This window comes from Chelonia mydas, chromosome 10, assembly GCF_015237465.2.
Source record: "Chelonia mydas isolate rCheMyd1 chromosome 10, rCheMyd1.pri.v2, whole genome shotgun sequence".
Classification (NCBI taxonomy): Eukaryota; Metazoa; Chordata; order Testudines; family Cheloniidae; genus Chelonia; species Chelonia mydas.
The window spans coordinates 61392117-61413866 of record NC_051250.2 but is presented as its reverse complement, the minus strand read 5'-3'; the positions used below and the strand labels follow the sequence as shown (position 1 = coordinate 61413866).

The 21750-nt window shown below is 44.3% G+C and overlaps 1 long non-coding RNA gene across 1 annotated transcript; it reads left to right on the top strand.

Moving 5' to 3' along the window:
• The first annotated feature begins 796 nt into the window (after window positions 1–796).
• Window positions 797–20494, top strand: LOC122462136. The gene is made up of 6 exons (XR_006284511.1): window positions 797–922; window positions 4636–4721; window positions 11339–11496; window positions 13228–13389; window positions 18643–18836; window positions 20322–20494. It is a non-coding gene; the product is annotated as an uncharacterized LOC122462136 (long non-coding RNA).
• The last annotated feature ends 1256 nt before the right edge of the window (window positions 20495–21750 follow it).

Below are 21750 nucleotides of genomic sequence, written 5' to 3'. Positions count from 1 at the left end.
AATTAATTTGAGGGTTTAAAATGTTTGTAAAGGCTAGTATGTAAAGGCACACGTTTGAGCCAGGCTCCAGAAGTTCATACCCTCTAGGGCAGGCAATCCGTCAACTTGAGGTAGAAAACTCTAGTAGCCTTCAAGAGTCTAGGCCTGCCAGGTGCTAGGCACCTCCTCGTGAAGTGCAGAATGTTCCCAGCATTCAGTGGGGTTCAGCACTTTTCAGAATCCGCTTCTGACTCAGCTCACTCACACTTTAAGGCCTCAGTTCTGTGAGGTGCTGAGCATCCTTAACTCCTACTGACTCCAGTGCAGGGACGCCCATCACATGGCCTGAGGGATATGTGCTGCCCACACCTACCCACTGCTGGTAACTCCAGTGTGGGAAGAAAGCTTATTAACTGCAGACTTTTATTGTTACTGAACTAAGTCAACCAGTAATTCCTAGTCACCTGTAGAGGAAAACACAGGCACAAGCAACTTGTAAGATTGCATGCATTTAGTTTTTGATAAAATGTACATACAACTGAGGTGTGACTCTTGGCAAATTGCCAATGTGCCTCCCAAAGCTTGGTCACCCCACCAAGCTGCTGCTATGATCTATTTGCATCGCACCAACAGTGTACTGGATTGTTCACATCAGCTGTAAAGTTACAGTTCCTGCCACGAGGAGCTAATAATCTCTGCGGACAACACAGAACCAGGGAATTGGAGACAGGGATCAATGCAAGCAATGTGACTGAAGGAGTTAGGCTGTATGTATGCACCCACTTTTACAATTTGCTGGATGTGTGTATGTTTATAGGTTCCTTTGATGAAGAGTGTTAAGAAGAGAGGGCGGAGGAAAGGCATTTTGCTGTCCAGAGGAGATCCCCATGCCTGAGGCAGTGTGGAAGGCACCACAGTGGGAAGACAATGCAGAGAGGCTAAGGTCACACAGCTTGGGTGGAGTAAAGGGGGTGGGGGTGAAGCAGGAAGAGATGGGCCCAGAGGCAGGGAGCAGCGAGGTTAAGTAGGGCAATGAAGGAAAGGAGAGGGAGCTCACGTTGTATCCAGTTGGTAGCGGGAAGCTACTGGAGAGAAAGTAGTGGACTAGATAGATAATATTTAAAGCAACATTTCGGTTGGGTTGACGACAATGAGGTGAGGATCTGTGTCCAAAAAGAAGGAAGTTGCAGTAGTTGAGGCATGAAAGGATCAGGGTTTGCTCAAAGGTTTGGCAGTGGGGGTAGAGAAGAGGGGCAGAGTTAGAAGTGTGTAAGTTGAAACAGCACTGTCAGCTGCTCTTGGTGCAGTCTCTCTAGGGGCCCCAGCTTTCTCCTAACTGGTTCCATTCAATTCCTCTACAATTAGACCAGTCTACAACCTCCTATCTTAACCTGAGTCTATCAACCCTTAAACTCCAGGCCTTGCAGTCTCCTTTTGTCTCCCTGTCCAGAGCCAGCCTGGCATGGGGCTGTGACCCCTCTACTAGTACTTCCCTTTCACTTGCTGCTCTCTCCCCTTTAGACCTGGGCTGGTTGTCTGTATGGGTCACTGCTGTGGATGCACAGGGCTGGGTCAGCCAGATTGCCTGTAAACAGAAAAGATTCCCCTCTCCCTTCCACCTACGGTCAATATGGAGTCTGCACGATTTCGCAACAGTGTCAGTGTGAGGGTAGGAGAGTCAAAAACGAAACGCTGGTTTTGAACCTGAGGAATGAGGTATATGGTGGCATTACACTGGTGAGCTAAGGGGTAAGAGGAGGCTTTAGGAGGAAGGAGAGGGAGAGTAGCTTTAGCCTGTTGGCAGCAGCTGTCCAGGGTGAGGTGTTGGAAAGATGGCAGAAACGCACTCTGAACCTAGGGGGAAGGTGAGGAGTCGAGAAGTAAATCTGGATGTTGGCATGGGTGTAGCTGAATTGTGTAGCTGGATCAGGTCACCCAAGAAACGGGAGGTGGGGCAGGGGAACCAGCGATGAATCCTATAGGGACATTTGAAATGAGTGGAGAGGAAGGGGAGTCCTCATCATTGAATGCCGTCCCTGCCCGCAATCTCCAGAGGACATTCTGCGGTGAATTAGCTAACCCTGTGGTAGCAACCAGTCTGTGTTTGAACTAGTGAGACCAAGAAAAACAAGAACTGGTCTTCCATCATGGAATGTGTCCAAGCTGCTCTATGCGACAATAGTGATAGAAGTGCAGAACTGAACTGGGAAGGTCTTTAGTGTGTCATTGCCTGAGGTGATGGAGAGTCATAGGTGCAGGCAAATGCTGGAGTCTAGCTTCTTTCCACAGACTTTCGTGCTTTTCTGTCTTTTAACAAACACACCTCTCTCTCCTTGTTGTAAAAATAGATTTTCTGCAGTAAGTTAATGCACTGCTCTTCTGTTTGCTTTGTAGCTAAACAGACTGAAGCAACATAGCTCCAGCAGAGTTTTGAACTTCCCCCTCACATCTTAATGGAGCATTACTTCAGCACTTTGTTTTGATTTTTTTAAATGTTTCATGCATTGCTAAAGTCAAGGGTCTGGACCCCATTTGGTCATCCATCATACATAATGTGCCCTCACATAGCAAGCAATACCACAGTAGGTAGGCTAACACGAGTAGGCCCCTGCACATCGCTATCCTCTAGTGTAGCAACTGAGCAGTCAGCTGTCTCATTGCTATGACTCAATCATGAGAGGTTAGAAACGGGCTGTACACAAAACAGACACATCAGATTGTCTTGTGCCAAAAGAGCGTGTAAAATAAGAGTCCAGATACACACGCAAACAAAGGGAAGTTGCCTGAGTCAACAGCGTGCCTCCTAGAAAGTAGCAGGAGGCAGTGGCAGTCTTGGGACGGTGTTGACACCGAACTTGAATTTGTGATGACTCTTGTCCATGTGCATCAGACATATGTTCCTCCATCTCCGTGCCTCACATTATTGTACCCGTTCGTCCCAACCGGAAGCACCTACCTGTGGTCACTGAAACTTACAGGACCCTGAAATCCTTAACCTTATATTACTGTCAGCTTTAATTTGCTGTACGCAAATATGCAAGAGTACATCTTTAATCATATGCTATTGCATGAGTTATGGATCCATTGTTCAGAGACGCTCCTGCTGCTGTGTCTTTGTTTGCATTTCTCATAGATCCTCCTTTAAAGGTACGAAGTTCCAATTGTAAGGTTGCATCATCTTCCACAGCTCTTGGCTGGGGGTAGGTTCAAGAGAATGATCTTTGAGTATTATTGGCAGAGTTTTTCTTTTATTTCTAATGACCTTGTTAATTGGATAACCTAAAGTATGAAATATTTTTCTACAAAGACAAGATATGAAACCTCAGAACACGTGGCTTAAGGCCCTATAGGAGGGAAGATAAAAGGTGTCATCCTGTATTGAAAGAAACCAACAATATTAAAAACAAACCAGAAGACTAAGTTTAGGTGCTGTAAACTTACTGGTGACCTACTGGTGACCATACTTTGCAGCTTAAATATTGAAAACATGGCCACTACATAATGTATCTGTGTATGCTATATAGGGTTGCCAACTGTCTAATCGCTCAAACCCAAACACCACTGCCCCGAGGCCCCGTCCCTGCTCAATCCATCCTCCGTCACTTGCTCTCCCTCACCGTCACTCACTTTCATTGGGCTGGGGCAGGAGGCTGGGGTGGGGGCTCTTGGCTGGGGGGAGAGGCCGAGGGGTTAGGAATATGGGAGGGGGCTCTGGGCTAAGCCTGGGGCAAGGGGTTGTGGTGCAGGGGGGTAAAGTGGTATCAGTGGATTAGCCTTAGAGGGATTCCAGTTAGTTGTTCAAAATTTTGTTGGTGCAGCCAGCAGATGCTATATCCACCCTACCAGCAAGAAGTGAGACAGTGCATTGCGTGTGGTGGAATAATAATAATTAATAAAAGATGAGAAACAGAGCGATTAGAACAACTGTCCTGAAAAGAGGCTCTTGGAAACCTCATTATAAAGAGGCAATTGAATACTGTCTGAAAACAGGTGTCTTGGGAACAGGAGAACCTGGAAATACAGCCTTTTGTGAGGGTAAGATGGGGGAAGCAGTCTTGTGTGGTGTTGGGCCACCAAAAAAGCCCTTAGGCAGCACCACTGCATCCCCCAGAAATGTACTCTGGAGTATTGTCTTTTTCAAAGTTTTATTGTTTATTATGTCTATTTACACAAATGTGCTCTTTCTCTCTATATTAGCACTTGCCTGTTCTCTTCCCTTTTGATACAATGAACGTCATAAACCATTTCTTATATTTCAGTCTGGCGTTATGTTTATTTAACTTATGTGATCTAAAAACCTCTGTCAACTAGCAAAACTAAGATCTGTTTCACAGCTCTGATGTCCTGGGGAGCTGATCTAAACTTGCTGCTGGAGCTGTGATCTACAGCTGATTTCAAGTGTAAAACAAAATAAAATGCAAGCAACATTTTCCCCTGATAACTGACTCTTTAAATGTCTGATGCCAGGACATGGTATTCTGTAACCATCTTGTGTTTACTCCAGGGGAGTTGAGTCCCCTCAGCCAATGGAAAAGCTCCTTTTTCACTGTGAAAGGCCTATTGGAGAACTGTCAGAGTACTCGCTCTCAGATGTTTTTGACCTCACGATTACCAATCTAATCTAATCCTTCCTCCACCAATTATTGTGATATCTAGGCCTCTTCAGGAGAAGTGAGAGTCAGTTCCAGTGCTGGAGGGAGTTTTCTGGTTTGGGGACTGTATGGCAGATGAGTAAGGATAAGGTAAGACTTTTACAATACACATTTAGAAAGATCTTTATTTTCACCCATGGAAACCAGACTGAAAAGGCCTCAAGCAGAGATGGATTCAATATGTATCTCCTGACTCCTGGGTGTGATGCTATTCTGAGATGTTACATTAGCTGAATCATCATTGACTGGTGAATCATCATTCTCAGAATCTTAAAACATTTTTGATTCTGAACCCTGCATTCCAACTCCTGTAGCCATCTCAACATACCAGAGACAAACCAAATCCATAAATAATGAAGCTTTTTATTCTCATCAAAGTGCAAGATACGAAAGCAGCATAATATGTTCCATTGTATGGAACAAAAAAAATAAACTTTTCTTAGGCTAAGAATCAGGCTCATGTTCCTGTAATCTGAAAGCTCTGATGTCCAAAAACAAATGGATATTATTTTATTCTTGTGTAATAACAGCTAGCTTTCCAGCAACGCAAATTGTAACCACTAAATTTACTTGTATAAGCAGTACAGTACAAAGTACATTTCACTTGCAATCTAGTCTGTTAGCAGAAAGTTTCAGAATAAAATTCAGAAAAAGATAGAAGCAAAATATTCCATGAGTGGGGAATAAATATTTTTTTAGTCCACTCATTAACTATAGGAATGGCAACTGTATCTCAAAAGACAATGGTGGAAGTGATAGACAAGGTGCCAGCTCATGCCAAGGTCCCCAGGCCTCACCAAACACTTACAAATGCATAGCTGGAAACCGGTCTTGCTCACCTGTGTGTTAGCATTATCAAAATAGACAGTACAGTTCTAACAATATGTTTAGTATTTAAACTTTATGGAACGCTTGTAGGATGCTGCATATATTAATCCTACTTAAAATATCTGTATCCCCATGTTATAAGGTAAGGTTTAAATGTTTGCTCTGTAACTATAAAAATGTTTAAGACTGTAAATTCCCCAGAGTCAGGGGAGAAGCATTACCAAGTGTGAAATATTAGTTTACCCCAAGAGGTGTTATCTCCTGCTCATCAGGAAGGAGGCTTGAATCCAAATGGGCCATTGTGGAATAAAGACTTTGTCAATTGCTCCCTTCACCCATGAAGAGGTGTTGAGCCCTTGTCCCATCAGCTTGGATTCTTGGGGGGAGAGGGGATAAAAATCCCTGACAAGGAGAAACTGGATCTTTAATGCTCTCTGGACTCCGAAGGGCAAAGATTCCTATACATATGCAAGAGATGCTGCTTGGCCTGAGCCAGCCCTAAAGGACATTTACAGCTGCTTATTTTAGAGGCTTATATTACCTTTTAAAATCCAAGACTGTAACTCATTTGTGTATAGGAGTACTTGTGGCACCTTAGAGACTAACCAATTTATTTGAGCATGAGCTTTCATGAGCTACAGCTCACTTCATCGGATGCATACAGTTTGCACCCGATGAAGTGAGCTGTAGCTCACGAAAGCTCATGCTCAGATAAATTGGTTAGTCTCTAAGGTGCCACAAGTACTCCTTTTCTTTTTGCGAATACAGACTAACACGGCTGTTACTCTGAAAACTGTCATTTGTGTATGTATGTGTCCTGTTTTGATCTTATAAATAACTCGTTTTTTTCTTAGTTAAATCTTTAGTTAGTTTATTACAAGATTGGCAACAGGCATTGTATTTGGTTTGAGATCTGAGTACAATTGACTTGGGGTAAGTGACTGGCCTGCGGGGACTGAGAGTAACCTGAATATTATGATTTTTGGTGTATAGTGGCCATCTATCACATAGTCCAGCTTGCCTTGCAAGGGGACTGTCTGTGACTCCATGATAAGACTGTTGTTATGCTTTAGGAGTTCACACTTTGTTACTGGGTTGGTGAAACCTAACTGTAGAACATATACCCAGTTTAGGGTTTCTGCCCTGCTGTTTGACAGGCTGCCCTGAGGTCCACGTGCACGGACTTGAGTCACTCCGGACAGCATGACGGGAAGCGCTAAAGTAGTTCAGTTACTGTAAGTCTTGCTGCAGTATCTCAAGTAGCTAAAAACATAGGCGCCAACTCCGTGGGTGCTCTGGGGTTGGAGCATCCATGGGGAAAAAATGGTGGGTGCTTAGCACCCACCAGCAGTCCCCCATCAGCTCCCTCCACCACCTCCGTCCACCGGTGGGGCTCCACAGATCCGTGCCTCCTGCCCACCACAATCAGCTGTTTCGCAGCATGCTGGAAGCTCTGGGGGATGGGAGGGGGTGCAAGGATGTGAGGCGCTCTGGGGAGGGGGTGGAACTGGGTGGGAAGAGGAGGGGTGGGGCCTTGGGAGAAGGGGTGGAGTGGGGGCAGGGCCTGGGGCAGAGCCGGGGGTCAAGCACCCCCTGGCACTTCGGAAAGTTGGCACCTGTGGCTAAAAAGTGCAATTCTTGAGCAACAGTCCTTGCCACAGATAGTGCAGGCATAAGGACAGGGCCAAAGGATGAAGCCTGATACTTTTCCTGTCATTGCCTTAGTGCGAGGGCCAAAGTGTGTCAATATTTGATCTATCAGCAAGGAAGTTGCACTGGCTGACTGGATCTACATGTTCAAAAAGAACTTGCAGTCTTTGGAGAATGACCCACATCAATGCCTTGCCAGCAACACAAGGAGACGGGTTCCTCTGTAGTTACTGCAATTACTCAAATCTCCTTTGTTTTTATACAACATTATGATGTTGGCATCCTTCATGTCTTGTGCTATCCTGCTTTCCCTCCAGCAGGCAAGCAAGGCATTGTGAATATGTTTTAAGGGTCCACCTGTCCTCCTTGTTTCAGTACTTCAACTGGAATTCTGTCTTTTCCTGTAGCCTTTTCTGGTGCTAGGCAGGTGATTGCCTTTTCAAGCTTACATATACGTGGTTCTTTATCAAGCTCTTTGATAGTCTGGGGATCATATTGACCGCTTCGTCAGAAACGGTGGTTTCACACTAATAGAGTTCGTGATTGTGTTCTACCCAGTGTTCCATCTGTTTGCTTCAGTCAATGATGGTATCTCCATTACGAGATTTGAGTGGGACAGTCTTGGCTGAAGGCCTATTGCTTTCTTGGTTCCATCCTACATACCTCTTAGAACTCCATTCTCAAAGGACATTTGTATCTTCTCACACAGATCAAACCAGTATGATTGAGCACTGCAATGCACCATTGGCCACGCCAAGGTTAGCACATGTCTCAGGAGAGGGCTTCGTATTTTGGTGGTGATATGCTGTGAATTTTTCTTTAATAACTATAATATAGTGCAATATGCTAATATAATGCATAGTTTTGCTTCATTAACTACAGCATAGTGCAAATTCACTCATGGTCATCTTGTCCTCTCTAATTACAGATTAAAAAGGAATATTCGGTGTCCATATAAAGAATATTCCCTGATTATATCATACGAATGGGAAAGAGACATTCATTGAACATTTTTCTCCTTCCCAGTGTTATCAGACATTTTTGAATTATTTGAGAAGCAGCTCTTTTTTGTGTTTTTCCTAGGCAAAAATTACTTTTTCTAAGTAGCTTTCTGACTGGAAGTTTTGATTCTTGAAAGGCAGCTATAATCAATATTTCATCCAGGTGCCATGCTAACAGTTTAACACATGCCATGCTAACATAGTATGATAAGACTGTACTCCAAGTCAATAAAAGAGTCAAGGTACATTACAGATGTTGACTACATCACTTGATTTTTGAGACAAGTGATGACTACAATGTACTATTAAAATATGCTACAGGGTTGCTCTATCTAAAGATAAAATGGTTAGCTAGTGTCAGCAACTTTGATTCTCCGTGAGTTCAGGTAGTTTAAGCCTTTCACCAGCAGCTCCCATTGACTTCATTTGGAACTGTGGGTGCTGAGCATCACAGAAACAAGCTCGGAAGGTACTTCAGCTGGCAGGGAAGGCGAGGTTATTGCGGGACTGTCAATGAGTCCTGGCACCAGTTTTAATAGATGACCATCCATTCAAATCAGGGGAAGGCAAGGACCGAGCATCTCACACCTAGTATGTCAGAGAAGTGTGCTCTTCCAGCGTGACCATATGTAACAGGTCTGACCTTGCCCTCTACTGATTTGAAAGGACATTGTGATGAAACTTGCACGTGCCCACATCAGAGAAGGGTTCAAGAAAGATGGAACTAGGTCAAACGCCCCCATGCGCTGCTGACATTTTGAGGCAGCTCCAGTTTCTTTGCAAATACCGGTGCCTTTTAGGGTTGAGTCATCTGTAGATGCTAAATATTATGTCATCTTAGTCAAAACTTAGGCTTCAAGCACTCGCGAAACCAAAGCTGCATGAGCCTGCTAAACATGTGGGGAGGGGAATGTGCGTTCCCAGTAAAAGTGATAAAGTAGTTAAAAGTAAAGTTAGTTAAAAATATTTGGCTCCAGAAATATCTTCCGGCACCACTTTGATCCAATTTACAATGGTCTGGCTCAGTGAAGTACGACAAGAATGCTCTGAAGATATTTGATCCAGGATGTGACGTGATGGGGACTTGTGCATTAGGGCATGACAGAAGAGTGGCACTGAGCCAGAAAACCCTCCTGACTAAAGCCACAAAACTATGAGCCCAAGGTCAGCTCGGCTGCCTTGTGGTTGGGAATGGATTAACTCTGAAAGCGCACACTTGTGGGACATGCCATGTGTGGCATTAGTGCAGGGGTGAAAGTAAGGGGGTACGGGCTGGTACGGCATACCAGTAAAAGGTAGCTGCTAGGACCGGCCTGTACCACTGACTTTAAAGCGCCGCTTAAAGCGCTTTAACGTCGCTGCCCCTTTCGCGCCCCCGCCGGGTCCCTACCAGCAGGGTTGCCAATGGGGGGGCCCAAAAGGGGCAGCAATGACCCAGCTGGGGGGCGCAGAAAGGGCAGCGATGTTAAAAAGCTGCTGCGTTAGTGCTTTAATATCGCTGCCCCTTTTGCCCCCTCCCCCGGCTGCTGACGGTGGGGGGGCAAAAGAAATAGCTGCCCCGGGGCCACGATTTAAAGGAGCCTGGGGCTCCGGCCGCCTCTGCCGCTACCACGGCTGCGCTGGCCAGAGCCCCGGGCCCTTTAAATCGCCGCTGGAGCCACGGGCGATGCGGGCCAGGGAGCACAGATGGACTGGCTGGGGCCCTTCTGCTTGAGGCCTCGCCCCTCTCGGGGGGGTGGGGGCAGAGCAGCCCTGTACCGGTAAAATCTGCATTTGACTTTCACCCCTGCATTAGCACCTTGAAAAATATCATACAATAGTGCACACAACCCTCACGTCACTTTGGCAGTGGTGACCCGTCTAAAAACACGGAACATCCGGCAAGAATGACAGCTGGCTGGCAATTAAAACATTCACACAATTCCTCATTTGTCATTTGAAAAAGGAGTCCACAGAAAATCCGATGCAAAGAAATCTGGACAGCTCAATGCTCATACCTGGAGCTAATTTGTACTATCAGTGTTTGTCATCTTCAAATGAAGATTTCCACACAGTCTTCTAACCACACGAAAGCCCAACAAACCCATCTTCAGTCACGCACTAGCGGCACTTGACTCCCAGCACAGTTCTTGAACATCATTTGTAATGGATGATGATGAAATTTCTCATTCCAGTGAAAACTTCTTGGCAAAGCATTTGCAAGGTTTTTCGGATGCTAACTGTTTTCAGCTAGTGTGCTTGCTCTCTGTGTGTGTGTGTGACTTTTCCAATGTTAATTGATTCTCACCACACCCCAGTGAGGCTGGTATTATTATCCCCATTTTACAATTGGGTAAGCTGAAGCAGAGAAAGATTAAAACTCAGATTTTCAAAGGAGGCCTTTGATTCTGGATGCCTCAAGTTCTGGTGCTCCGCTTAAGTGACCTTGCCTTGATTTTCAGAGGTTTTGAGACCAGCAGCTTCCTTTGATTCCCGCAGGAGTTGTGGGTGCTCAATACTTCTGAAATTGAAACCAAGATATCTCAAGTGAGGCACCCAAAATCAGAGGCTACTTTTGGAATTTTGGGCCTAAGTGTCTTCACCAACACAACACAGCAAGTCATGGGGCACCCACAACAAGTTCATCTATAGCTTATGTATGCCCCGGGTCCCTCAAAACTTCCCAGGTGAGAGGTTTTGGTCATTTAATAGCATCTAATGAACCATGTAATTTGATTAGAGAGTAGCAGCAGAGAGGATTGAAATCACAAGTTTGATTAAAAGTGGAGTGCAGGAGAATGAGCAGAAAAACCTAATGTGCCTGGAATATCTCCAGTACTTGATTCAGGAGACCATAGTGGGTATGAGGAAGGGGACTGAGGAAGGAGATTGGTGCCTTCTAGAAGGGAATATTACTATAGCTGCCAACTTTCATGTGGTAAATAAGCACTCTTTCACAATAAGCCAAAACTCAAGCTAATCCCATTTCAAAACACGGCCAAAACAAGCCAGTCCCTAAGAACCCCAACACTCTATGTGACTAGATCCCATGGCGTGCAGTCTGGGACTGTGGTGGGCCTGCTGTGCACCCCTGACTCTGCCCCTGCTTGCCCCCCGCCCCTTGAACCTGCTTGCCAGGAGCCGATCAAAAAAAAAGAAGCAACAAGCTACAAGCCAATAACTAGCCAACAAGCAACTCACAAGCCAATTAAGCCAAAAACAAGCCCAAGTTCTGCCTTTTTTCCACAGGTTTGGCGTGTCTGGTTATTGCTGCTCCATGGGCTATGCATAGGATGAGCCAGGAGCACTAAACTAGAGATGATTCCCTCTTCGAGCATAGTCTGAGATCTTCAGAAAGCCATGCTATGGTTGGTAGAGTACATCCAAAAGCTCTTGTTTGCTGATAGGTGAGTACCCTCACAAGAGTTAGACGTGAATTAGCACTGATACCATTAGACAAGATGTCACAGTCACAAGGTGCACTTTAGATCCCTTTGCAATCTTCTCGAGACTACCCCATCTGTGTGTCATTGTAAGTACATTGCAGCAGGGACTGTCTTGTTGTTCCGTGTTTGTACAGCACCTCACACAATGAGCTCCTGGCCCATGACTAGGTGCTACAATAATGATGGTTCTGCAGGGTGGGTCCACAAAGTAAAAATAATTGTGAAGTGTGGATTGGGGACGAGGATTAAAAATAAAAAGGTCAGATCATCTGATTTAATGTTTAGATCTTGTGGGGAAATGCAAATTACGGTGCTGGAAGGCTTGTACTAAGGACAGCTGTTTGAGCTTGCAGATGACAGGGTAGGATGTAGTAGGCAGCAAGGATACTAACTGTGTAACTGCAAGGAGGTGAGTTTAGTATAATCAGCGATTGGCTCAAGTTTCCTACATCAGTGCTTATGGTGATCCCCACTGCTAGTCGTCTTAGCATATGCGCAACATGCTTCAGGATTCATCACCAAATTTGGTCCCCTGATTGGTTCATTAGCTTCCCTTGCATGGGCCAGGTACTGACAGGGAGTATGACGTGAATGCTGATCCATGCCCCTGCATTGTTAGCGATCTGTCAAGAGAAGCTATCAGAACAGTGGAGAGCAAATCCAGGTGAAAAGAAAAGGACTCCGATGAAGTGAGCTGTAGCTCACGAAAGCTTATGCTCAAATAAATTGGTTAGTCTCTAAGGTGCCACAAGTCCTCCTTTTCTTTTTGCGGATACAGACTAACACGGCTGCTACTCTAAATCCAGGTGAGAAGCTGATATTCAAGAACCTTGAAAGCTTATGTATGTAAAGTATTTTGGGGGCAGATAGTGACTCCTGTATTGAAATTCCTGTGCTAAGCTAAAATGCAAGTCTGTTGCATTGTCCTAAACCTGTATGACTTCCATCAGTGCTCTCCCTCTTCTTTTTTTTATAACATCTGTGTGAACATTTGCTGCTAACACTGGCTGTCTGCCTGCTCCACTCCACCCTGCCAGTGTTTTTTGGCCCTGGTTATGCTCTGCCAACGCTAATCATCCCAGCACACTCCCAAAGTTCCACTGAAAACCCGTTTCTTCCCCTCCTCCTCCTGCTCTTTATCTGTAGCTGTGCCATTTCCCCTTCACCTCTGTCTGCTTTAGAATTTTAGCTCTGGTTTTTAAAATGAGAATTTTATACCAGCTTGAAACGATGCAACACAAACTTTGTTCCACATACTTTGTATTATACATAATTCTTACAGTTAAAGCACTGGCCAATTTTCTATAAGATCAGGATTCTGGTTTGTGAAAACTCATAGAAGCCAACAAAACCCCACTGCAGGGGAAAGATGAGAATAGGCTGATTTCCTTCCTCTGCCACCAGCACACATCCTCACTTTGCCTCCTACATGGATCACTCTAATGCAGTCCACTTAATGTCCATTGATTTCCAGGTAGTGGGCTGGCAGCCAGGAAGCTGGTTGGGTGGGGAAAGCTGGCTGGATGTCCGTGAATGTTTCCAGCTGCAGGGAAGCAACGAGGCTAGAGTTCTAACTCACCCACCTTCCTGCTGCAAGAACCTGTCACCGATCTACTTGTGGATGGACCTGCTTTAGCAGGAGACTATAACACCTATCAGCTCCCTCCCACTGCATGCCTTTCTCCTTCTTAGGTAAGAGGGAAAGTCCTGCATACGACGTTGCCAGGCTTTGTGGTGTGGTGACTGCATGGCAAGCCAGGAGCTGCAGAGAGGGTGAAACAGGAGCCACATGGCAAGCAGGGAGCTGGAGAGAAGCCCCAGGAACCGTGGACAGAGACACATGTGGACCAGGCCGTGAGTGCCAGACAATAAGTTACAGCTGTGTGGGACTTAGGAGGAGCAGCAGTCGCTGGCCAGGGAGCCAGTGCTGAGGGGCTCCAATGAGAGACAATAATGGAACCTCATTTACTTGGAAGAGAGGCTGGACTGGAGAGGGCAGCCCAGGCACTTGGCCTGAAGAGTGCTGACTCTCAGTTGGACTGCCCCAGGGGCCTAAACACTTACCACTGTCACTCGCTTTGAACTATAACTCTTTAAACCTCCGGACTTAGGGTATTTGCAACCTTTCCCTTCTTGCTAGCGCTAGTAAAATACCCTTTCACTTTAGCCGTATATTGGAGTGATTATTGAGACATACCAGGGCCTGTGCCAACAAGGTCTAACTGCTGAAGCACCTACAGTGCTTGGTTCCGAGATGTGGTGCTACTGACACACTAGAGGTGTGGTGTACTGGGCAGCCCCAATAATTAAATACATTTGCACCCCCTATGTCTCCGGTGGAGGCAGCTAGATTCCAGGTATTTCTCCCCTGGAAACTAGCATGTTTCCTAAGGATTAGGATCTGGTGGTCATAGTGGATCACAAGCTAAATATGAGCCAACAGTGTTACGCTGTTGGAAAAAAAAAAAGCAAACATCATTTTGGGATGTATTAGCAGGAGTGTTGTAAGCAAGCCACGAGAAGAAATTCTTCCACTCTACTCTGCGCTGATTAGGCCTCAGCTGGAGTATTGTGTCCAGTTCCGGGTGCCACATTTCAGGAAAGATGTGGACAAATTGGAGACAGTCTAGAGAAGAGCAACAAAAATGATTAAAGGTCTAGAAAACGTGACCTATGAGGGAAGATTGAAAAAACTGGGTTTGTTTATTCTGGAGAAGAGACTACTGAGAGGGGACATAATAGTTTTCAAGTACATTGTTGTTACAAGGAAGAGGGAGAAAAATTGTTGTTCTTAACCTCTGAGGATAGGACAAGAAGCAATGGACTTAAATTGTAGCAAGGACAGTTTAGGTTGAACATTAGGAAAAACTTCCTAACTGTCAGGGTGGTTAAGCACTGGAATAAATTGCCTAGGGAGTTTGTGGAATCTCCATCACTGGGGATTTTTAAGGGCAGGTTGGACAAACACCTGTCAGGGATGGTCTAGATAATACTTAGTCCTGCCTTGAGTGCAGGGGACTGGACTAGATGACCTCTCAAGGTCCCTTCCAGTTCTATGATTCTATGATTAATATGACAGTGCTCTCTTGTTTAGCCAGTTATGTTCAAGGCTCAGGAGCAAGAATTGTCAGTGTATTGGTGCTCCTATGTCAGCGTCCATGCACGTATCCAGCCAGAACATTACTCACCATCCCAGACACCTTACAGTACCAACCGGAGCATGGTAACGTTGGGGGAGTTGTGTTTGGAATGCACTGTTTAAGTGAGTTAGGCGACCTGCTGCCTCTGCTATAACCAAATGCCCAGCAACCCATTTAGAGAGAGGAAATGTGCCTTTTAGGCTTTAAGAAAAGGAGTACTTGTGGCACCTTAGAGACTAACCAATTTATTTGAGCATGAGCTTTCGTGAGCTACAGCTCACTTCATCGGATGCATACTGTGGAAATTGCAGAATACATTATTATATACACAGAGACCATGAGACAATACCTCCTCCCACCCCACTCTCCTGCTAGTAATAGCTTATCTAAAGTGATCATCAAGATGGGCCATTTCCAGCACAAATCCAGGTTTTCTCACCCTCCGCCCCCCCACAGACAAACTCACTCTCCTGCTGGTAATAGCCTATCCAAAGTGAGCACTCTCTTCACAATGTGTATGACAATCAAGGTGGGCCATTTCCTGCAGGAATCCAGGTTCTCTCACCCCCTCACCCCCCTCCAAAAACCACACACACAAACTCTCCTTACAACATGCATGAAAATCAAGGTGGGCCATTTCCAGCACAAATACAGGTTTTCTCACCCCCCCACCCCCATAGGCTTTGTGTCTCTGTGTTTGCACGAAGCTGCTAGACAGAGGACTCAGAACATGCTGAAGCAGCGAAGAAAAAAGAGAGAAAAATATGAAAATACTGGCATTCTCGCTGTGTGTCTGAGGAAGAGGAAGTTTAATAACTAAAGTCCCGGTGGATACTGACATTTTAGCAGAGCAGACTGCCGGCACCCATCCTTCTTGAAACTGTCTGTGACACTGCCAGAACCCAAGTGAATGAGTACTTTCATCGCGGTGTTTACCAAGATTGCTCACTATTTTCTTTGTGATGCTACTAGACCTCTGTCCGGCACTTTGCTGCAGACAACTGCTGGTCTGTTTCTTTTCTTTGGTCAATGGTTACAAAATTGAAGTGATTGATTACCTTGCTTTTAGTTACAAGCTGGAGAACTATCAAGGAACTCAAGGTCTAATTTGGGTCTTAATAATAAGAGAGGTGAAAAAAATCAGTGAATCTGATTTTAATAAAGTTTTGTTTACTATTATCTTAATGATGGACATGAGAGAGAACATATTGAACCAGCCGCCCCTTTCTCACTGTAAGCTCCTTGGGGTAAGGGCCATCTTTTTGTTCTGTTTGTACAGTGCCTAGCACAATGTGGTTATTAAGAGTCATTAAATGCAGCTCTTACACCCTATCATAATGGAAATAATACAGAATGAACCCTGGACACATTGTGGTTGGAGATATGCTTGCAACAATGGTGTTTAAGAACCCCTTGTTGCTAACAGCTTCCACCAAAGTTTCTCTGACTGGGGTGGACAAGGATATTTTCCCTGAGAAATGTTGTTGTTATAAAAGCACAATGTAGGTGATGGATCCTTGTAAATCACAGATTTTACCATGATGGGACAGTGTGATACAACACAGAAGAGCCTCAGCCATGTCCTAAAACAGTTTTTTCTTGAGTGTGGCTGGAAGTGAGTCTTTTTCGAACTGTTACAGAATTGCGTTACAGGCCAGAGCCTGATTTCCTCTGATGTAAATCCAAAGTAACGCAACTGACTTTGGTGGAATTGCATAATTTTATTTCACATTTCACCTTCTTTTGCTTAGGCATAGGGCTTCTTGGGGGCTTGGGGAAGAATTTATTTGCCAAAAATATTGATGTGTTAAATAAATGAAGAGGTAAATCAGCTCCTTTCTTTAGTTGTCCTTTGACTGGTAAATAATACCTGTTTCAGGCAGAAGCTTTCCACATGTACAATAGATTTTGGTCGGTATGTTATCTGAGCAATCTCAGTAACATTTCCAACTGTTGTAATACTACATACTTTAAGAAGTTCATCCTGTACCTCAATACTGCCTGGCAATCTCTGGTATGTTGGCAAAGCATCCAGAGCATTACAGATGAAAAGCTCAGAACATGAAAGTAACATAAAGTCAGTTTAGAATTGCCCTGTAGCTAAGCATTCTTTTCTTGTCCCTGTATTTTTGGATGGAGTCAAAAGGCTTACAGGAACCAGACATAGAGAATATATTAAGGATTTGCTTCTAGAACATAGTTCGAATGTACTATTTTTTTAAACAAACTTAAAACCAAAGGATTTAAAAGGGATCTTACATAACATGTTTTCTTATGTTCTCAATATGAATAGTTATTCTAAGTATAAATGATCTGAAGGCAGAACAGTCTTATACAAAGTGCTTTTTCTCTTATGTAATCATATATTGATACTTGTCTAATGTGCTCATTTAAGAAATCTGGGGCCATAAAAATAAGAGCAGCATCTATCAGTCTCTTCCCTAGGAGCATGGTAGTGATTTAAGGTTATTGCAAGTTTTTATTTACATATATTTATATATTATTTGAAAGTATATTTGTATAATTATCTAAAGACATAATATTTGTTTGTTGGAATGTGATACAACTGCAAGAATAGGTATCCTGAGGGGCGAAGGGGGATCTAGAGTAGAAATAAATGGTTCACTAAATTGATCGATTTTAACAGTAATTTTAAATCCAGTGGAACATGGAGTCTGAAGTCCTGATTTCCTATTGGTTACTGTAGTACCCTTTGATAGTTAGGAAAAGACCCAGTACAGTAAAGAGAACAATGGATGGTTGGCAACTTTTCACTTTTCAAGGTAATGTTTTCTTTTAATGATTTCATGTAGCAATAACGACCACTGGGTTGGGCATTTCCTGGCAGCTAATGTCTGGCTTGGTTCGTTAACTAACAGGAAATGCCCAGCCCAGAGAGCCTTATTGAGTAAAGAAAAGAAAAGCATTTACTTTATTATTTTTTAAATTTATTTCCCCCAGAATATTCAAAGTCCAGACAGAGGCTTTTTTTCCTCTTCGTGTTTCACTCTTTTCCATTGGCAAATCTCCCTCAACCCCACACAGCTAGTGTTTGACACTTGTCTGTGTAGTACAACCTCCCCAGGCTGGAGCAGTCATGATAGAAAGGGACAGGGAGAGCACCAGTTACTTCTCTTACTGCATGAATTATGGTACGTGCCTTTGCATCTTGTCAGGGATTCTACCACGCACCCACCCGCCCCTGTCTCTGTCTTGTTTTCCTTCTCTCTTCTCTCACCCTCTCCAGTCCCCCACCCCTGTTTCTCTCCCACACTGGTCTCTGGGCCCCATTTTTCTCCTCCCCCATAGCCCTTTTCCTTTGCCCTTTCTCCCCCTCCCTTGGTACTCAGGATTCCCCTCATGCTCCCTTCACTGTCCTGCTGCTGTGATGACGTCCCCTGCCTGATGACTTGTCACTTGCTGACTCTCCTCCGTCGCAGCAGCAGGAGGTGCCAGCCAGACTTGCTGCTGCTCTAGGAAGATTGCCTGTGCACAGCCCAGGACCACACTCCTCTCCAGGAGGGCTGTTGCTGCTCCTCAGCTGTTCCTCCTCTCTGCAGGAAAAGGCTGTTAATTTTTTCTGATACACATATTGCTCCTTCTGTGTGCTGCAGTGCATTCTGCATTCTCTCAGTCTGTGCTGTCCCGCTGGCAGGTAGCCATGTCAGGAATTGCCCTCACAACTGGCCTGCAGGTGAACAGTCTCAGCCAAGGCCTGAGTGGCCAGAATATGGAGGGAAATTTTCTTTGCCCTGACCTAGAATCCCTACCTGCAATTTTTTCTGTGGGAGAGCATGATATGGCCCTGTGTGATTTAGCCAGAGGAAGTAGCTAAATGGTCTTCGCATCAATCAGATTTGAAATATCTAAAGTAAAAAGTCCTGGCAGAGGCAACTCACCCCTTTGCCCATTCTCCCAGGGTAGAGGAGATGAGTTCCATCCAATTTACTGTTTGCATGTCTTTCAGGTGACGCTTTGCAAACTGAGGCCCTATTAGACCTGCATGGACAGCCAGTGTTCTGAGGCAATTTTCTTACAAGAAGGGGTTTATTCCTGTGTCCTTGGCCAAATTTCCCCAGTGCAGCGGGCTTTGCACTTGTTGGCTGCCACCTTCAGTGCTAGTTGATGCTCTACTGTACACAAGAAATACACCTTATTCATGTGAGTACTCCCAGCAGCATCACTGGGCTAATTGTGAGCCAGCTCTCCCACTGAGCAGTATTTTAGCTGGCAACTAATCCCACTGAAATTAGTGGGACTATTCATGGAGGAGGCTATTCCTCAGAATAAGAAATGGTGGCAGAATCAGGCTCTCTGTGGGTAAGGAGAATGGAATCTGGCCCATAATTTGTATTGTTTGTACAACTGATCCTCCAGGATGAATGTCTGAATGCTGAAAACCGAATCACTTTGGTTTATTTAATGGTAGAAACCTTGCCTCTTAAATAAATAGTGTCATGGTATCAACTCATTAGAAAGCTAAAAACTAGAACCCTACATTCTGCCAATACCCTTGAGGTTGTGTATACAGCATATAAAGACATACAAACATATAGGCTGTCTTCTTTTCTCTGCTTTGAAAATCTTCCTGAGACTCAAAGCAGAATTTTTCAGGTTCTATATGAAATGTGATGCAAACCTTTCCACAAGTGATAATCGCTTTTACTAATTGTAACCAATTTGCAATGACAGAAAGGAGTTTTGAACATGTTAGAATCTGGTAACAAGATTGACATTTGTTTTCAAGCATACAATAATCATGTCTTTCCAAAGTGTGTTCAAAGCATAAAATATACCTTTTTTTCTATGATTGCTATCTCTTTGATGTCCAGCTCTGTCAAATTTTCCCTTGAGTAAAGTCTCAGGGCCTGTTTTCTTGCTTACATATTCATTCAAGAGCCATCATGGTAGATGTTAACAAGTCCATTGACAACTATCTGTGAGAGATTCTCTGCTGTGCATTAACCAATGGTTGCCAAGTTACAGCTGTCCTGTTTATAAAACATTTTTGGCAAGAACTTGCACAACAGTTACACCGTACATCATAACAAACATTTATTCTTCCTGAGAGCTTCTGAAAGCTAAACATTTTAAGTGACAGATACATGTCTAATACAGATCTGATACAAGGCCTGTCCTACACTAGATAATTAAGTTAGCTGAACTATATCGCTCATGGGTGTGAAAAATCCACATCTGTGAGCAGGGTAGTTAAGCCAGCCAAACCCCTATTGTAGACAGTGCGAGGTCAACAGAAGAATTCTACCACATTTCAGGGAGGTAGACTGTCTATGCAGATGGGAGAACCCCTCCTGTCACCGTAGGTAGTGTCTATACTGAAGTACTACATCAATGCAGCTCTAGTACTGCCCCTGAGATGCTACAGCATATTTTAAGTGTAGACGTACCCCAAGAATGCATATTTAATTCAAAGTATATTTTTTGCAATGAAGCAATAAGATTTACCTCTGTGACCAATTAAAATTCTCTAATAAATAAATGCTTTTCTAGTCCTATCTAGAAGATTTTCTTTTGGTGATTCAATAATATGTTTTTTATTGTGATAGCTAGAACTGTCAGCAGGTCACATTGTGTCCTGTAGGGCCTGTCATTTCTCTGGATAATGTTGCTTTCCTTTTATTACAGGCCTCGCGGAAGACACATAATCTGAGTGGCCTTTGCCAGTCACAAAAGGCGAACATGCCAAAACCAAATTTTATTTATGACCTTTAAACACTGGTTGCCAAAGGTGACCTTTGCCTTTTTGGCTTTAGGCTGTGTTCCAAATCTGATTTTTAATAAGTCTGTTTGCATGGAAAGGAACCATTCATCCATGTCTATATTATGCTCACTTTCACTAATGGAAAATGCTCTCTAGAATGCTGTGGAAAGACCTGGATCAAAAAAAGCCTAACTTATCTGATTGCTATTTACACCTGGACCAAGGAGTTGGAGAGACCGTACAGCCGTTTATAAGCAAACTCTTTTCTGTGGTATTATGTTTCGCCCTTAAAAAGTCAGCCTGTGAAAGAGTCGCACAATAAATGTCCTTTGTAAAGCCCTTACTAATATGAAACAGATCCACAAAGGGGCTAGTGCATGCTTTACACACAACGTACCTTATTCGTGCCTGCTGGGGTGGAGCCCATATAGCAATAGGCCCTGACATCAAGGTGTTGGTGCACACCTCCGGTGCACGGTGAGGCATGAGACTCACAATTTCATATGGTTTTCAAGCCAAATTAACATCTTTTTACAACGTTTCTCAAAATCACAAGGTTTCAGCAGTATAAAAATGGGCAGAACAAAGTTCTGGACAATTTGACTCGGGTGTTTGTTAAACATTTTTTTCACAATGTCACACAGCTGCTCCTGCCTTCAGCCCTGGCTGTTCCACTGACTCACTGAGAGACCTTTCATTTCACCTCTCTGTGCAACAGTGCCTCTATTTAAAATGGGGATCCCACCTACCTCAGAAGTGCCTTGGAAGTAATAATATCATGCTTACAACTTCCTTTGGGTCCACATGCTTCATATTGCACAGACTCGTATAGCCGGGGAGCCAGCAAAGCACTTAAGCAGGTGTTTAACTTTATGCTGGTATACGTGACTATGCAAGGTGCAAGGCAGAGGAACACCAGACCCAGTTACATGCTGGCTGTTACAGCATGTACATGCTGGCTGTGGTGAATTGGCCCAGAGTGCTTTGCTGTTTTGAAATGGGCAACAGAACAGCAGCAATTTCTAATCTCACCCCTTAACAAACTCGGAGCCCCAAATTTGACGGGTGCCTGTCTACTTCTTACCTAATCCTTCATCACCTTTTGCCACTGTGCTTAGAGCACAGAGACAGACCGGTTTCATCACCTCACACTTCCCCAAAGTCATTTCACACAATTGTGCCCATGAGACTCTCATTTCTGATTCTGTTGTAGCTTCACATTCTCAGCTGCTGCTGCCACAATATAGCCTGGGACAATGTGGCAGAGAGCAAAGCCTGAGACATCTCTTGCTGAAACTAATGAGTTTAACCTGCTGAAATAAACAAGAATCCTTTGCTAGGCTATTACAAAGG